General features: G+C 43.1%; 1 protein-coding gene across 3 annotated transcripts in view; it reads left to right on the top strand.

Moving 5' to 3' along the window:
• The window catches only part of GRM1 (glutamate metabotropic receptor 1), a 276,049-nt gene that overhangs the window by 83,545 nt on the left and 173,289 nt on the right, over positions 1–19,215 (top strand). The window lies entirely within an intron of this gene.

Raw genomic sequence — 19,215 nt, forward strand, 5'->3', positions numbered from 1 at the left:
CAAAGCATGGTGAGTGTTGGCTGGGGGGGGAGGGGCGCTCTACATGGGGAAAAGAGCAATCTGCAAGGGTTGCAGTGCAGCTGACTAGGGGAAAAGGTCTAAAATTCTCCCACATTTTTCCATAGATGGGGGTCATTGTAGCAGACATCTTGCTGCTGAGTGTAAGCAGGGAAGTGAGGACACATCTACTACATGTGGCTTCTGCCATGGTCCCTATACTGATTGCCTGTGTCCTGCTTTGGTCCCTGGTGTGGGAAAGTTTCCTGCAATGGGGGAAGGAACAAAGCAGCTCTGCCAAGGAACCTTCAGCAGAGGATTACTGAGTACCTCTAGGAAAATTTCCTGGAGATCCTGGAGGATTCCCATGAGATCTCAGCATGCATCAACCCCCTGTTCCGCCATACTGATTAGCTACACAGGGAAATGTCCCAGCACACAGAAACACAGCCAGCCTTCCACATTTCTATACCCTGAACCCACCTCCGTACTACACAAACCACAGCTACTTACAAGGTGTCTCCTCTCCTGCTTCTTGCTTGGCAGAGAGCAACTTCTGAACTAGCTAGACACCTCCAGAGTGGTAAAGAGTTCCTGGCTGCTTGCCCCACCGGGCGACCATGCCAGGAGCTCCACACTGTCGTCTAACTCCACTTCTTCATCAATGACTTCGTCCTCTGGATTAGGTCCTCTTTCCGCCGCCTCCAGGCCAAAGTATCCATGGGGCTTTTGGGGGTGAAGGTGGGGTTGCCACCAAGGATAGCATCCAGCTCCTTATAGAACCGGCAGGTCTTAGATGAAGCACCGGAGCGATGGTTTGCCTCCCTCACCTTATGGTACGCCTGCCTCAACTCCTTTGTCTTCACTTTGCACTGCAGCATGTCCTGATCATAGCCCTTTTTGCACAAGCTTTGAGCAGTCTGTCTGTACGTATCAAAATTCCTACGGCTCAAGCAGAGCTGGGACTGCACAACCTTCTCTCCCCATATACTGAGCAGATCCCCAGTGGTCCAAGCGGGTGAGCATTTGCTGCGATAACTTGCCATGGTCACCTGGGAAGATGCAATGAGACCTCTCCATGCCAAAAAAACAGGAAATGGAATTTCAAAAATTCCCAGGGCTTCTAAGGGCGGGATGCGGGGCAGTGGAGTTCAAACTGCTGAGCAGAGCGGTCACGTTGAGCATTGTGGGACACCTCCTGGAGGCCAATTAAAGTGATAAAATCAAACGTGGTGTCTACACTGGCACTTTGTTGACAAAAATTTTGCACAAAACGCCTTATGTCTCTCGTCAAGATGGCTTTATTTTGTTGCCAAAACAGGGTATTTTTGCCACCAAAAGTAGCATTGCAGTGTGTACGTGTCCACTGTTTTGTCGAAAAAACTTTGTAGTGTAGACAAGACCTAAGTGTCTTGTGTTAAACCTGATGGGAAGTCATTGGTATATAGAAAGACAAAGTCAAATACAGTAACAACTTTGCCAAGTGCTGTGGCAGATGAATGATTTGGTAAAAGCTATGATAAAAGCTGACCTTGGCCACAATATATGAGATTCGCTATGCTCCTGCTGAATAGTATCTGCCTGATATTATATAATCAGGTTAAAATATGATTTAATAAAACTTAGGTTTGGCTCTGGGGAGGGGGTGCACAATGGAAATCTAATTAAGAATTAATCTTAATTGCTGAATGTAGTGTCAATTGATCCTTAAATCAGAGTCTGTGCGAAGATTTTATTTTCTGAATATAATTTTTTTCTAAGTATGATTAATAGATCTAAATTCTGATGGGCCAATAACCCCGGTTAGAAAAGAGTGTGTGGTGGTGTTTTTTTCTAAAGACATGTTGCCTTCACAAAGCCATTTCTCTTGCCAAACACTGTGAGGTATGCCTTTTGCCAGTTGCTTTGGAATTTTTCCATTACTAGGGTAAGTTGTTAAACAAATGTATGTTGTTTGTTAGCTCCAATGTGTTTTAGTAATACTCCAACAAGACATCTCTTCATTAAACAAAAATGGAATCCAGTTAGATTGCTAGGGAATGGTAATGTGTACGAAGATGAGGTTGTGTTTCATGTCATGAGCATCTGCCCCAGAGAGCTCCCTGTGTAGGATTTAGACAATATCTACAACAATATCCAAATGGCATGGTTTGGAGATTGCACAGTATGTGTTTTCGTGTCTTTTTTTTTTTTTTAGGTGAGAAGGGCTGGATGCAACTTCCTTGAGATTCCAACAATGCCTTTCCCTCCTCAGCTCTTCTGGCCCCAGGGAGTTCAGAAAGTTCAGAAACAAACTAGAAATCTCAACTTCTACCCCACCCAGCTCTGTGTGGCAGTGCACACCAGACAACCTTTATATCTTATCAGTTGGGAGGGTTAAAATGGTTTTGCACATGAGGCTATTCTATTAGCTACTGAAACTAAGCTGGCACATTCTGAGTAGTTTAGTAGTAGTTTAGTCTTACTAATTTTGTACTTAAAATTATGCATTATCTACTGCAAAATGTAAGAATTTGGACTGTTAGTGTGTTGTTTGCTGTTTATGGGCTTGTTTATAAGAAGAGACTGAGGCAAATTAATCAGAATTAACAAAAGGTGTGAATTTAAAGTGGCTTAGTTAAACTTCATTACACTTTATGTGGACACTCTTATTCAGAATTAAATTAAACTAAACTGAATTACAGCCACTTAAATTCTGAATGAGAGTGTCCACACAGGGGTGCAACGCAGTTGAATAAATCTACTTTAAATTCACACCTTCCGTTAATTCTGATTAACTTTCCTGAGTGTCCCTGTGTAGCCAAGCCCTTTGTATCAGTGGCAATTAGATTGTCTTGCAGTAAAATTACAGTAGCTGCTTTGTAGAGAGAGAAGTAGTTAATATTCAAGTTCTCTTTGCAAGTACATAAGAGCAATATCAGTATGTATGGGACTGTTCAGAGACGATTTTCTATGATAGCTAGGGGTGTTGTAATCATTCACAATCATTGCTGGAGGAATTTACTTGAGGCTGTGGGTTCAGAAAACAGTGAAGGCTTAAAATGCTTTTTTTTGTTTTTTGTTTTGCATCAACCACTTTGTTACCCCTCCCTTTGAACTGTAAATGCATTCTGTTGCCATACCAACAGTTTATTTGAAAGTTCAAATGTGCTAGACTTAGTTGTCTTGAATATGAAGGTCTTTTCCATGCTAATGTTGTTGGTTTTCTGTTCAAGTTTAAGATCACCTGACATGAAAGCCATGTGTTATAAAGGGGAATAAAAGAAAGAGAAAACAAAATGGTACTTAAAGATAGTGTGGACGGAAAGAGCTACACTCTGATATAAAAAGAAGGTGGCTTCTTTTAGTCGGGGAAAATATTTTTAATATGTTTCCCTACATTTGAAGCTAAAGCTATTACAGAGCTGCCACTTGGGTTATGGTCCTGCCACCTTGCAACCTATTGAAAACACCCTGAGAGGGAAACATTCCAGAAAACTTTTCCCCAGCCAGGCATTCTTTAATGAAAAAGTGCTTGTTTACATAGCAACCTGGATTACAGACACAAACTGCAGATTCAGTTTCTGTTCCCATGGCACCTTTGGAACTCTCATAAATGTTTTATTCACAGCCCAGATCTGGTGTGGATTTGTTTTAAAAATGTATATACATTACATTGAAAATAGGGTTGGGCATAGTTGGATCGTGATGCAAATAGAGCAGGAAGAGTAACAATATAAAAAGAAAAACTACACATTACCACAACCAACTAGTACGAGGGGAAAGGAGGGCCTTTAATACAGACCTTCACCTCTCAGCCATCACATTGGTAAATGAAAAAACTTACATCTCTTGGGTGAAAATATACTTCACTTTTACTCAGCTATATATTGTGACAAGGTGATTTGTAGGACATTTTATGGACACATTTCCTGAGATGTGGAATACCCTTTGGGATGATTCAGTAAAGAATTAGAATATGTGCTAGAACAGTCTGCCTTGATATTACAGAAGTCGTGGTCCAAGTTCCTTTTTTACCCTCCTCCTCTTTTTTGTTGATTTGGTTGGGTATAGACTGCCCATCTGAACAGATAGGGCAAGAAGGATTGGTGAGAGGTTGGCTGGGTGGATATAGTCTTAGACTAATGTAACTCCATTGACTTTACTAGCGTTATTTCTGATTTACCCAATGTGCGAGGAGAATCAGGCTTGTGTTTGTATATAATTAATACACAGCTAATATCTGTTTTTCTTTAATTTCGGTTTCTGGTAAAATGTAATACAGACCGAGTAGTAAAACAAATGTTTCTTACTTTAAACTCAACCTGCCCAGAGATACAGAATAGCTGATTAATGGCATGCTACCCTGCTAGGTTTTTCACACATGGCAGCAAGGTGTATAGACACCACATCAATATTGCCAACCCCAAATGTTCAAAAATCATGAGTCAGGCTCACCAGCAATCGTGAGATTGGCTTTATAATCATCGGATTATGTAAACAAAATAGATTGGGTGTTCTTTTTATTTGCCATCTGCTTTTTGAGTCTTTAGGGTGCACTGGGGTCACATTTTAAAGCTTTCTCAACAGCCATGAGGGCTAGAAACTTACTTTTTATTTAAGAATGAAGGCTGAAATCATCACATATCCACATGACTGCAGGAGCTGGGGCCATAGGCACCGACTCCATGGGTGCTCCTGGGCTGGAGCACCCACCAGCAGCCAAGCTCCCCGCCCTGCTCCAGCTTGCCTCCGCCTCCTCCCCTGAGTGCGCCGCGTCCCCGCTTCTCCTCCCAGCGCTTGCTGCCGTAAAACAGTTGTTTCACGGTGTACCAAGCTGTGGGAGGGAGGGGGGAGGAGCGGGAACGTGGCGCGCTCAGGGGAGGAGGCGGGGAAGAGGCGGGACTGGGATGGGGGTTTGGGGAAGGAGTCCAATAGGGGCAGGGAGGGAGTGGAGTTGGGGGGGGACTTTGAGGGAGGGGTTGGAATGGGGCGGGGCAGGGTGGGAGGGGGCGGGCAGGGGTGGAGTTGGGGTGGGGCCAGGGGCGGGCAGGGGGTCAAGCACCCACTAGCGCCAGGAGAAGTTGGCGCCTATGGCTGGGGCTTTAAGGAAAACAATAATTATCATGAGACTCGTGACAAAATCATGAGCGTTGGCAACACTGCTACATCCACCTTTACTGTGGCAATGAAGGCTTCAGATGGACCTTCTGTTCCCTAGAAGGGACCAGCTGAATTTTTTCTGCAAGTCTGAGTTACGGTGTACATGTTACATCTGGAGGTGAATACTATTTCAAATGAGAGGGGATGTATCCTAATCATGTATTTGTCATTTTATATGGAGAGGCTGAATTTCATGATTAAGGTCCCAACCCTGCAATGCATTGTGAATGGGTAGATCCCTGGGCTTGTGTGGAATCCCATTGACTTCAGCTGGGTTTCCTGTGGACACAAGTCTGCTCATGTGCAATGCATTGCAGGATCAGAGCCTAAACTCCCAACTCGGCTTAGACAAAGGGAATGTAAAAACTATGTGTGGGGCAGAGTGGGGGGGAAAGTCCTCTTTCAGATTCAGAAATTCTGTAACTGGCTAAAAAACCGTATTAGAGAGACAAGGTGTGTGAGGTAATATCTTTTATTGGACCAACTTCTGTTGGTGAAAGAGACAAACTTTTGAGCTTACAAGCTTGTCTGATTCACAACAGAAGTTGATCCAATAAAAGATATTACCTCACCCACCTTGTCTCTCTAATATCCTGGGACCAACACAGCTACAACAACATTAAAAAACTTACGTTTCACATTAGGTGTCACAATACTCATTATCTTCTTTCCCCAGAATGCCTGTGAGAAATACAGGAGTAGCTTTGACATAACAGATTGTGCAAACATATCCAGTGAAACTATGTGCTTTTGTAAATCCTTTACGGGTGAAAACACAGATGCTGTTCTTGTCTGGTGTGAAACGGTTACCTGGTAGAACATAAAATGTACGCAATAGAAATTCTTTTTGCCACACAGCACTGTTTGTTTAATTTAGGATGTTTTGCTAATTATGTAGAAGATAATGCACTACACTGCTTTTTAAGCAGTTTTTTGAATAAATGACTTCATACAACTACCTTTCTTCAGAGAAAATACTTATTTAAAACCCTTAAATATAAATTTTATATTTCTTGTAAGAAATCAAAAAATTCTAACAAACAGTGATTCAGTAACTATTGAACAAACAACCTTAAGACTTAGAAGAATGCAGGAAGCTTTAAAAATAACAAGTGATCTACCTATCTATCTAGATAGCTATAAATTAGCAATATAAATACAATATCCTGACAAAATATGTTAATATCAAAGGGACATATAGAAATAAAAGATTCAACCCTGAATACATGTAAACAAATAAGAGGAAAGAAATGGGTTTTAGAATGCGTACATGTTTAATTACAGTCAGAGTTGTTGTAGACGTGTTGGTTCCAGGATATTAGAGAAACAAGGTGAATCAGGTAATAACTTTTATTGGACCAACTTCTGTTTATCCATGTTTACCATTGAATACACTATTGCTCGCTGTTAGGGCAAAATTCAGATGGGCAGCATAAGGCCCTATTTTTATAGTTTGAATAGTACTTAAATGGAGTGTAGGCCTCTTGCTGGTCTTCTTCAGGGTATGAATTTCATCCATTTGAGCATATATCTGAATCTTCACTCTCTGGAACACAAATTTTACTTGTTCAGATGAAGCAATTACCCTTTGTCTAGTTATGGCGCTTTAATCTTGCTGGCACTAGATCCTCCAAGCATGATCCCTTTCTCAATTCCTCCTGCCCTCAATCAGTGCTCTTTTTAGCTATGTTTATTTTAATTACAGCTGGTTGGAAATGTTTCATCAATGCACATTTTTGATAGGAAAATGCCACTTTCGTCTAAGTTGAAACATTTTGAAACCGTGTCTGTTTAGAAAAAAAATATCAAAATGGAGAAAAAATTGGTTTTGCAAAATATGTGTTTTGGAATTTTGAAATGTTTTGAATTTTATTTTATTTTGTTTTTTATTTTTATATTTTTATTAATTTTATATTATTTCATGACATGTCCGTAGTAGTGGTTCATAATATGTACTACTATGATACATCTAAGGCAGGGGTCAGCAACCTCTGGCACGCGGCTCGCCAGGGTAAGCACCCTGGCGGGCCGGGCCAGTTTGTTTATCTGCCGCGTCGGCAGGTTCGGCCAGTCGCAGCTCCCACTGGCCGCGGTTCGCTGTCCCAGGCCAATGGGGGATGCGGGAAGCGGCGCGGGCTGAGGGATGTGCTGGCCACTGTCGGAGGACAGGATGCTGGACTAGATAGACCTTTGGTCTGCCCCAGTTTGGCTGTTCTGATGCTCTTAAGAACAGTACTGCTGTGTAGTACTGAATGAAACATCTGATCTTCTTTTCTAGATTAGTGTCTCCTTTTTGCGTGGTCATGAAACAGCTTGACTGAGGGTTGTGGCTTTTTCAGAATGAAACGTTTTGATTTTTCCTTTTGAAACAGCTTTTTGTTTTGATATTTTTAAATTTGTACTATAGATTATAATATAATATAAAATGTAAAAAAGTCAAATTTGAATCAAAATGTTTTGTCTTTCAGAACAAAACATTTCAATTCACCCTAAATGAAATTCTTGGGGATTTTCTTTTGTAGAGAATGTCAACATTTTTGGTTTCATTCCCAATTGAAACAAAAACAAATGTTGACATTCTCTGGGACATAGAATTTTTGTTCTCCGTCCTGCTGTAGTTATGACCTCTGTGTTGTGCCTCACAAATGTGCACCTGCACATGCGTAGGTAAACAAACCTTTAAGATGGTTTCAGAATGGGTCCAGCAGATCTTGCAGTTTCTTTTTTGTGGCTTCCCTCCTGAACTGTAAATGTTAAATTTTGCATGTGCCATAGAGTGTAGTCTACTCTGGGGAGCGTGACACCAGAGCATGGTCACTGTTGCTTGACTCAATGTGCAGTGGCTGAGTGAAACCCACCGGTATCTAACTTATATATGATTTTCTTTTGCATCTTGCATTGTACGTTGAAATAAAACCTACAAGTCTGTCTTACTATTTGGTCAGTTACTGAGCTGTTACTTCTGTAAACCAAGGAAATTGAATACAAGATTTAATGTAATACTAAGGTTGAGAATTTAAAAGCAAAAAAAAAAAGGTGAAAGTCAAAGTTATGGTTCTTACACAGGGCTTAAGTTGTGCCTGGGCTTGCCAGGTCTGAGCCCCAGCAGCTCTAGGCCTGGCAGTTCATCGCCCTGTCACCGCTGGGCTTTTTGCATCAGTTATGAATGTAAAAAAATTGCTTGAGCCCCGGCACCTCTTTCATTACAAATTAAGCACTGTTTGCACACTAACCACGATTCAGCTCCACAGCAAATAGATCTGCAAAGGCATATATTTAATGGTATCTACAATTACAACATATGTGTAATAGGACTGACTTACAGTTGTGGAAAGCGTAACGTTGAATTTCCTGATTTCAGAGATTTTAAGGGCAGAAAGCACCAGTAGACCATCTATTCTGACATCCTGTATAAAACTGGACATATCATTTAATCCAGTTAACCCTGTAGTGAACCCTGTAACTTGTGTTTGACTAAAGCATTTGCTTTTGTGCTTTTATTTAATTTCTCAGTTATAAGATTGTATTACATATTGTTTGTGTTTTAATTTGCAGTGTGAAAGAGAGAGACTAGATGGGAAACAATTAAAAAAGTAAAATACTAGATACTTTAGGTTTAATAGATACAATAATATTTATATATTGAGCACCCAAAAATGTACTAGTATCCTTACACAATAAGCAAAGATATAGTCCCTGCCAAACTGAAAATATAGTCTTGATTTGACACGAACAAATAAGTGAGTGTCATAAAATAGTTAAAGGGGCTCAGAAGGGCAAGAGTGACAGTGCTAAAGTGACACGAGTACTCAGTAAGGCTTGGACACACCCTGATTTTTTGGCTCCTTTATTTAATATTTTTATTACAATTTGCTGTTCATTTTTCCTTCAGAAATATGAAGGAAAACCAAGGACTGAATGTTAGATCCACAGTTTTTGATCCTGCAAAGATTTATACACATACTGAACTTGACACAAGTGAATAATCCTATTGACTTCAAGTATGTCTATAAGTCTGTATAAGATCAGGGTCATGATCTGTAAGGTTGTGATGCCAGAAAATACAATTTAGTAATTCCAAAACATTCAGAAATAATCTTTCTCACTCACACTTTTGAGGACATATCTAACTTTTTCAATATTTCCATTACAGAAACATCTAGTAAAAGGTATAAAAAGTTAACATTTTGGCTGATAAACTGTTTATCAAAACTAGAAGCAAGCTTTTGAACTCCCTGGCCTGCAAGAAATCCAGCTGTGTTTCCATAGCAACTGCAATGGACCAGTAATGATGTCATCACACAGCAATAGCTAAAATGCATATCAGTCTATTACACACTGGATACAAATAAACATCAAATCATCTAATTGCTAGTTATAAATAATTCCCCATCTCTCCAAATAATTTACCATGAGGAAGAAAAAGACTCCTACATTACTGGCCAAAATAGTAATTATCCTGACTCTGATGGGTTGTGGGAGAAGTCTTCATTTTCAAACTCAGTTCTTTTAAAGCAAGGTACAGTGTAAATAATTGCTGAAAATATTTTTTCATTGTAATCAGTTTGAATAGCGTCGTGTGGAGCTATCTGTAAATTACTGAAGATTATTTTATTTCTCATGGCGAAAGGGCCCATAGTAAGCAATCATTGAAAGTGTGATTCAGACCAATACTTGTTTGTTTGTTTGTTTTTTTGACTATCACAGCATCGTTGTTATTATTAGGTATTATTATATGTATTAGGTTGAAGAACCTAAAAGTAGCATCAAAAGTGATGCAGAAGGAACTGCCAGAGAGTTAGGAGGAGAACAAGGAGAGGATAATACCATGAAAGCTATGGAAGAACAAGTAATTGAAGAAGGTGAGAATGGAGTATGCTCCCTGATATTGGCCAGAAAGAAGTGATTGGGGAGAGCAGTTTCAACAGACAGTGGAGCGTTGAAGCCAGAATAGAGGGGATCCAGGAGAGAACTGGAACTTGAAACAATATTGTGAGCAGCTTTTTCAATTCTATTAGAGGCATGGGGAAAACTGACCTACCTGCCACTATAATGACAGCTCCATTTCCAAAGTTCAATTTTTGAAGGTGAGAGATGAAAACCACCATTCTTCTTCATGCTAAGATCCTGAGATCTGTTACAATGGGTACTTCAGCCTGCTTGCAGCTTGGGGGCAGAACAAGGAAAGTCAGTTACTGGTCGCTGGGGAATGCCCTGCCTCTTGAAGCTCCCTCCAGGTTTCCCTGCCCTTACAGAGGCTGGTGGCTCAATCAGGCCTCCCTTCAGCAAAGCTTGGCTGAGGGAAATGCCAAACCTTATTTCAAATATTTAGCCTAATAATTCTGCTCGATAATATATCCATCTAATTCCCAGCCATATCCAAGGACTGCATTTGGCTTTTGGAGAGATTGTCCTCTCAGTTCTGCTCCCTATCTGAGGTGTTTGAAGTGGCTGGTGGCCTGTGCAGGCTTCAGGGAGAGAACTAGGTTAAGACTTCAGATTGGAGCATATAACCCTCTTCCCATCCTATTTCTAGTCTCAGTGAATTGGGGACAAGCAGAGCAGGACCTTTCTGAAATATCTAAATGAGTTCCTAATGGAGGGTTGTCCTCAAAGCATTCCCTTTTTATTGTCCTCAGACAGTTCTTGTATTTTGCAGATAGATGGCACCTTTTTTCTCTAACATTTGATTTACATGTGCTCTTCGCAGGATCATGGTAGCAATAATATTAGCATTAGAGAAGAAAGAAATTCACTTATTTCTTTCCAAAAAAATATTTCTGATCAGGATTCTGTACAGAGAGAAGGCTGTAGCAAACACACAGAGATGCATTTCCTGGAATATCTTAGATTCAGGATAAACACAATCATATGGTGCCAGAGAAATCAACCCTAGGCCTGGACTGAGGATGAACACAGTCAGGTACAAAGTCTCATCTCAGGAATGTTAACAGAAGAAGAAAGTGTCCATAATGGAAAACAAGTTGTGTCACAGAAACATAAATCCAATTCTCATTGGAGCTTATTGGGAATTCTGATCTCAGACACAGTCATGCTTTAATAAACCAAAGTGTATATGAGATCTATCCAGTAATTCCAGGTATCCCCGCTACATTTCACCCTATCTCATCCATTGGCAGAGATCTCACTCCAAATGCATAATCTCCACTCCCTCATCTGGTGAATGCAAATAATCTGATTTTTATTTTGAGGGGATCTTTCTGATCAGTTCAGGGAAAAGAGATCAGAAAGAACAAGAACAGCATCTACCAGGTGAAACACAATGATCCACTGAGGTCCAGAGCTCTGCTCCTTCCATGAATAACAGATCTGTTTTAGTAGTGACAGTCAACAGTATAATGGAGTTTTTATAGTAACTGGGAAGAACATTATCAGCTGTACCCTAGAGAGAAATTCTTTTGTCCTGGGTGGAGCAGAGTTTCCTATCTCTATGTGCATTGTCTACCAAGTGGGAGATGAACATCGAGACTTATGTGGCAGAAGTTGGATTAGCACTGGTTCTTGCATTCTGAAATTTCTCACTCATTATAAGTCAGTTTTGTGGGCTGGCAATTAACCTCTTTCCATCTGGAAACAGTAAATATAGTGCCCTGCGAGGCGACCTCTGTTTATGTCAGGACCCGGGATGTGAGGTGGTGGCACACTGCTATGGAAATCCCATTGTAACTGATCTGCAGACTTTCGCACAAAGATGAATAGGAAAAGTTATCTTTGCTTATCTGAACATTTACTGTCTTCAAATAATAAGGTCCACAGATCCAGCCCACCCTGAAGACAAATGGATCATACAAACAGAGGTGGAAATTGACATCCAAGAATTTGTGTTTGGTGGTGGAATTCACTGTGCAATGGGAGGAATTGTTATGCTTTTTCCTCAAAGTATATTTAATACCATCTGTAATGTAGGAAAGTAGATTTGAATTATCCTGACTGTGAATTTCAGGGGGCAAGGCATTCCCATGCTGCCAGTGTCTAAGTGGTCTGGTTCTGCCCTCAAGCTGAAGTACCCATGGTAACAGACCTGTGGATATTAATATTTGAACAAAGGAAATTTTCATGTAAACACAGATAATTTTTTCTATTCCACCCATAGTAAAATCTAATAAGAAAAAGCACACTTCAACGTTCCCAAATTGTACAATGTTTTCTTTAAATTGTACAACTATTTCCTTAGCTCACTATATATTTGAGATGAGTATGGATATAGGTACCAAGTAATACCCAATACAAGATTCAGTTCTAGTTCCAATCTTAGCGCCTGATCCTGCAATTCTGACTCATAGAATCATAGAATATCAGGGTTGGAAGGGACCTCAGGAGGTCATCTAGTCCAACCCCCTGCTCAAAGCAGGACCAATTCCCAACTAATTCATCCCAGCCAGGGCTTTGTCAAGCCGGGCCTTAAAAACCTCCAAGGAAGGAGACTCCACCACCTCCCTAGGTAACGCATTCCAGTGCTTCACCACCCTCCTAGTGAAATAGTGTTTCCTAATATCCAATCTAAACCTCCCCCACTGCAACTTGAGACCATTGCTCCTTGTTCTGTCATCTGCCACCATTGAGAACAGCCGAGTTCCATCCTCTTTGGAACCCCCCTTCAGGTAGTTGAAGGCTGCTATCAAATCCCCCCTCATTCTTCTCTTCTGGAGACTAAACAATCCCAGTTCCCTCAGCCTCTCCTCATAAGTCATGCGCTCCAGACCCCTAATCATTTTTGTTGCCCTCCGCTGGACTCTTTCCAATTTTTCCACATCCTTCTTGTAGTGTGGGGCCCAAAACTGGACACAGTACTCCAGATGAGGCCTCACCAATGTCGAATAAAGGGGAACGATCACGTCCCTCGATCTGCTGGCAATGCCCCTACTTATACAGCCCAAAATGCCGTTAGCCTTCTTGGCAACAAGAGCACACTGTTGACTCATATCCAGCTTCTCGTCCACTGTGACCCCTAGGTCCTTTTCTGCAGAACTGCTACCTAGCCATTCGGTCCCTAGTCTGTAGCTGTGCATGGGATTCTTCCGTCCTAGGTGCAGGACTCTGCACTTGTCCTTGTTGAACCTCATCAGGTTTCTTTTGGCCCAATCCTCTAATTTGTCTAGGTCCCTCTGTATCCGATCCCTACCCTCTAGTGTATCTACCAAGCCTCCTAGTTTAGTGTCATCGGCAAACTTGCTGAGAGTGCAGTCCACACCATCCTCCAGATCATTAATAAAGATATTAAACAAAACCGGCCCCAGGACCGACCCTTGGGGCACTCCGCTTGAAACTGGCTGCCAACTAGACATGGAGCTATTGATCACTACCCGTTGAGCCCGACGATCTAGCCAGCTTTCTATCCACCTTACAGTCCATTCATCCAGCCCATACTTCTTTAACTTGGCAGCAAGAATACTGTGGGAGACCGTATCAAAAGCTTTGCTAAAGTCAAGGAATAACACATCTACTGCTTTCCCCTCATCCACAGAGCCAGTTATCTCATCATAGAAGGCAATCAGGTTAGTCAGGCATGACTTCCCCTTGGTGAATCCATGCTGACTGTTCCTGATCACTTTCCTCTCCTCTAAGTGTTTCATAATTGATTCCTTGAGGACCTGCTCCATGATTTTTCCAGGGACTGAGGTGAGGCTGACTGACCTGTAGTTCCCCGGATCCTCCTTCTTCCCTTTTTTAAAGATGGGCACTACATTAGCCTTTTTCCAGTCATCCGGGACCTCCCCCGATCGCCATGAGTTTTCAAAAATAATGGCTAATGGCTCTGCAATCTCATCCGCCAACTCCTTTAGCACCCTCGGATGCAGCGCATCCGGCCCCATGGACTTTTGCACGTCCAGTTTTTCTAAATAGTCCTGAATCACTTCTTTCTCCACAGAGGGCTGGTCACCTTCTCCCCATATTGTGCTGCCCAGTGCAGCAGTCTGGGAGCTGACCTTGTTTGTGAAGACAGAGGCAAAAAAATCATTGAGTACATTAGCTTTTTCCACGTCCTCAGTCACTAGGTTGCCTCCCTCATTCAGTAAGGGGCCCACACTTTCCTTGACTTTCTTCTTGTTGCTAACATACCTGAAGAAACCCTTCTTGTTACTCTTAACATCTCTTGCTAGCTGCAACTCCAAGTGTGATTTGGCCTTCCTGATTTCACTCCTGCATGCCTGAGCAATATTTTTATACTCCTCCCTGGTCATTTGTCCAATCTTCCACTTCTTGTAAGCTTCTTTTTTGCGTTTAAGATCAGCAAGGATTTCACTGTTTAGCCAAGCTGGTCGCCTGCCATATTTACTATTCTTTCTACACATGGGGATGGTTTGTTCCTGCAACCGCAATAAGGATTCTTTAAAATACAGCCAGCTCTCCTGGACCCCTTTGCCCTTCATGTTATTCTCCCAGGGGATCCTGCCCATCTGTTCCCTGAGGGAGTCAAAGTCTGCTTTTCTGAAATCCAGGGTCCATATTCTGCTGCTCTCCTTTCTTCCCTGTGTCAGGATCCTGAACTCGACCATCTCATGGTCACTGCCTCCCAGGTTCTCATCCACTTTTGCTTCCCCTACTAATTCTTCCCTGTTTGTGAGCAGCAGGTCAAGAAGAGCTCTGCCCCTAGTTGGTTCCTCCAGCACTTGCACCAGGAAATTGTCCCCTACACTTTCCAAAAACTTCCTGGATTGTCTGTGCACCGCTGTATTGCTCTCCCAGAAGATATCAGGGTGATTAAAGTCTCCCATGAGAACCAGGGCCTGCGATCTAGCAACTTCTGCTAGTTGCCAGAAGAAAGCCTCGTCCACCTCATCCCCCTGGTCTGGTGGTCTATAGCAGACTCCGACCACGACATCACCCTTGTTGCTCACACTTCTCAACTTTATCCAGAGACACTCAGGTTTTTCTGCAGTTTCATACCGGAGCTCTGAGCAGTCATACTCCTCTCTTACATACAACGCAACTCCCCCACCTTTTCTTCCCTGCCTGTCCTTCCTGAACAGTTTATATCCATCCATGATAGTACTCCAGTCATGTGAGTTATCCCACCAAGTCTCTGTTATTTCAATCGCATCATAGTTCCCTGACTGTGCCAGGACTTCCAGTTCTCCCTGCTTGTTTCCCAAGCTTCTTGCATTTGTGTATAGGCACTTAAGATAACTCATTGATCGTCCCTCTTTCTCAGTATGAGACAGGAGTCCTCCCCTCTTGCGCTCTCCTGCTTGTGCTTCCTCCCAGGATCCCATTTCCCCACTTACCTCAGGGCTTTGATCTCCTTCCCCCGGTGAACCTAGTTTAAAGCCCTCCTCACTAGGTTAGCCAGCCTGCTGGCAAAGATGCTCTTCCCTCTCTTCGTTAGGTGGAGCCCGTCCCTGCCCAGCACTCCTCCTTCTTGGAACACCATCCCATGGTCGAAGAATCCAAAGCCTTCTCTCCGACACCACCTGCGTAGCCATTCGTTGACTTCCACGATTCGACGGTCTCTACCCAGGCCTTTTCCTTGCACAGGGAGGATGGACGAGAACACCACTTGCACCTCAAACTCCTTTATCCTTCTTCCCAGAGCCACGTAGTCTGCAGTGATCCGCTCAAGGTCATTCTTGGCAGTATCATTGGTGCCCACGTGGAGAAGCAGGAAGGGGTAGCGATCCGAGGGCTTGATGAGTCTCGGCAGTCTCTCCGTCACATCGTGTATCCTAGCTCCTGGCAAGCAGCAGACCTCTCGGTTTTCCCGGTCGGGGCGGCAGATAGATGACTCAGTCCCCCTGAGGAGGGAGTCCCCGACCACCACCACCCTCCTCCTCCTCTTGGGAGTGGTGGTCGTGAAACCCCCATCCCTAGGACAGTGCATCTTTTGCCTTCCAATCGGTGGAGTCTCCTTCTGCTCCCTTCCCTCAGATGGGTCATCTACTCCACTCTCCGCATTAGTACCTGTAGAGAGAACATGGAAACGATTGCTCACCTGTATCTCCATTGCTGGTACATGGACACTCCTCTTTCTCCTTCTGGAGGTCACATGCTGCCAAACTTCTTCATCATCCATCTGTCCCTGCTGCGCCTGCTCTGAATCTTCAGAACATTGTGGCCGTAGAAGCATCTCCTGATGTCTGTCCAGGAAATCTTCATTTTCCCTTATGCAACGCAGAGTCGATACTCGTTTCTCCAGACCTCAAACCTTCTCTTCCAATATGGAGACCAGCTTGCATTTTGTACAGACAAAGTTGCTTCTGTCCTGTGGAAGAAAGACAAACATGGCACAACCTGTGCAGGTTACAACAGCTGATCGCTCAGCTTCCATATCACCTTCTTCTTAAGAGCTTCCTCAGCTGTTGCAAGAACTACTCAGAGAAACCTGCAGATGAAAGCCTCAGCGTACCTCCTCTCGGACAGCTCCCAGGCAAACTCCCTCTGTTAGCCTCTGCTGTTCGCCGCTCAGCTGGTTCGCTGCTGACTGCCCTTATATACCAGTCAGGCCCACTCAAGGCCCACCTGGAACAAAGCACTCCCAATTCACACTTTTCAAACAAACAAGCAAGCAATCAAGCACACGGTCAAACTGACAAACTGTCCCAGCAACAGACACTCAGATACTCACCAACACAGCCCCCCTAATGCAGCACTAATGCGTACCTCCTCTCGGACAGCTCCCAGGCAAACTCCCTCTGTTAGCCTCTGCAGTTCGCCCTTGCAAAACTCCCTGTTAGCAGCCCCTGTTCGCAAAAGCTCCCTGGTCGCTTGTGCGCTGCTTTATAAAGCCCTGGCCTGGGTGAGTGCCCTGCCCACTGATTAAGGCTCAGCCAATTACCAGAGGCTTCTAGCCTTCAGACCTTCCTTTGAAGCTCACAGCTTCCAACTGCCAGCCACAGCACACGGTCCTTCAAACAACCAAACAAACAGACTGACAAACACAAGCTCAGCACACAGCAAGTAACCCCCAAACACAACAAACACACACTACAGACAGTCACTTACCCCAAGGGTCCTGTATTTGCTCCTCCTTCACCTGGAGAACTCTCTTGCGAAACTCCCTGTTAGCAGCCCCTGTTCGCAAGTAGTCCCACTATCACAGGGTGGCTGAGCCATTGGGCCCAACCTCACCTGTTACTGATCAGCCATCTCCCTGCTGAGGCTGATCAAGTGATTATAAAAGCCAGCAAGTGGCTCACTTGAGGAGGAGAGGAAAAAAGATGGCCCCTATGGCTTGCCTTGTAGGGAGAGATGCACGAAGAAAGGCCCCTGGACCCTTGCAGCCTGCTTTGGTCAGGGGAATAGCTCTGTTTTGGTATTACTTTAAGACTTCTATTTGAAGAATAAAACTGCCCTGAAGGAAGGGCATGAAGAGCCTTTGGATGGGTGTTAATTTCTCCTGGGCTGGGGAGAGAGGCCCTACCCTTCCCAGCCCCAGTCTTCCCACTAACTTCAATGGGATTACTCGAGTAAAATTAAGCAGACTCAGGGCCTAGAACACTATACAACAGTTTAGGGGAGAGGTGCTGATGAATGCGATACCCATTTGAAACTGCAGTGAAAGTTTTAAAGGGTAAAATGTAACTAACTCAGTTTAAAATTTGGCCAGGCCACCATACACCAAAAGTATTTTTTTAGAAACTGAACTAGAATGTGTTCATGAAGAAGTTTACTCAATGAATAATGCATACTGTGATATATTATAAATAGCAACGAAGGCCTTCTTGCAGCAAAATGGTGTGGACTTGGATATTTTGCATTCTTTACTTAATTTATCATAGAATCCTAGAACTACACGGGACCTCAAGAGGCCATCTAGTCCTGTCCCCTGCACTCAGGGCAGGACCAAGTATTATCTAGACCATCCCTGACAGGTGTTTGTCTAACCCGCTCTTAAAAATACCCAATGATGGAGACTCCACAACCTCCCTAGACAATTTATTCCAGTGCTTAACCACCTTGACCGTTAGGAAGTTTTTCCCTAATGTCCAACCTAAACCTCCCTTGGTGCAATTTAAGCCCACTGCTTCTTATCCTATCCTCAGAGGTTAAGAAGAACAGTTCTTCTCCCTCCTCCTTGTAACAACTTTTTTTTGTACTTGAAAACTGTTATCGTGCCCCCTCTCAGTCTTCTCTTCTCCAGACTAAACAAACCCAATTTTATCAATCTTCCCTCAGAGGTCATGTTTTCTAGACCTTTAATCATTTTTGTTGTTGTTCTCTGGATTTTCTCCAATTTGTCCACATCTTTACTGAAATGTGGCACCCAGATACAGGTGGACACAATACTCCAGTTGAGGCCTAAGCAGCGTAGAGTAGAGCAGAATTATTACTTCTCATGTCTTGCTGACAACACTCCTGCTAATATATCCCAGAATGATGTTTGCATTTTTTGCAGCAGTGTTGCACTGTTGACTCATATTTAGCTTGTGGTCCATTATGACCTCCAGAACCCTTTCCACAGTACTCCTTCCTAAGCAGTCATTCCCTATTTTGTATGTGTGTAACTGATTGATTGTTCCTTCCTAAATGGAGTACTTTGCATCTGTCCTTATTGAATTTCATCCTTTTTAATTCAGACCATTTCTCCAGTTTGTCCAGATCATTTTGAATTATAATCCTATCCTCCAAAGCACTTGCAACCCCTCCCAGGTTGGTATCATCCGCAAACTTTATAAGTGTACTCTATGCCATTATCTAAATCATTGATGAAGATAATGAACAGAACCAGACCCAGAACTGATCCCTGCAGGACCCTACTCGATATGCCCTTCCAGCATGACTGTGAACCACTGATAACAACTCTCTGGGAATGGTTTTCCAACCAGTTATGCACCCACCGTATAGTAGCTCCATCTATCATATCAGTGTAGCCTGATCCAGGGAAATGCTAAGCAGCTCCGGGAAGATGCTGAGCTCCCTCAACTCTCCTTTCATAATTCACTTCGGTACGAATTAGGATACTCGGCAGCTCCCAAGATATGTTCACTGCCTGTCTTGATTGTGCCCATATTTTCTAATTTGAAGATATCTTTCCATCATGCTGATTTGGCATCCAAAGTAGTGTGTTCCTTTGATGGGGTGTACCAGGATCCTTTGAGGCCCCATGGTGCTACCAGA

Source organism: Emys orbicularis, chromosome 3 (genome assembly GCF_028017835.1).
Source record: "Emys orbicularis isolate rEmyOrb1 chromosome 3, rEmyOrb1.hap1, whole genome shotgun sequence".
NCBI classification, from domain to species: domain Eukaryota; kingdom Metazoa; phylum Chordata; order Testudines; family Emydidae; genus Emys; species Emys orbicularis.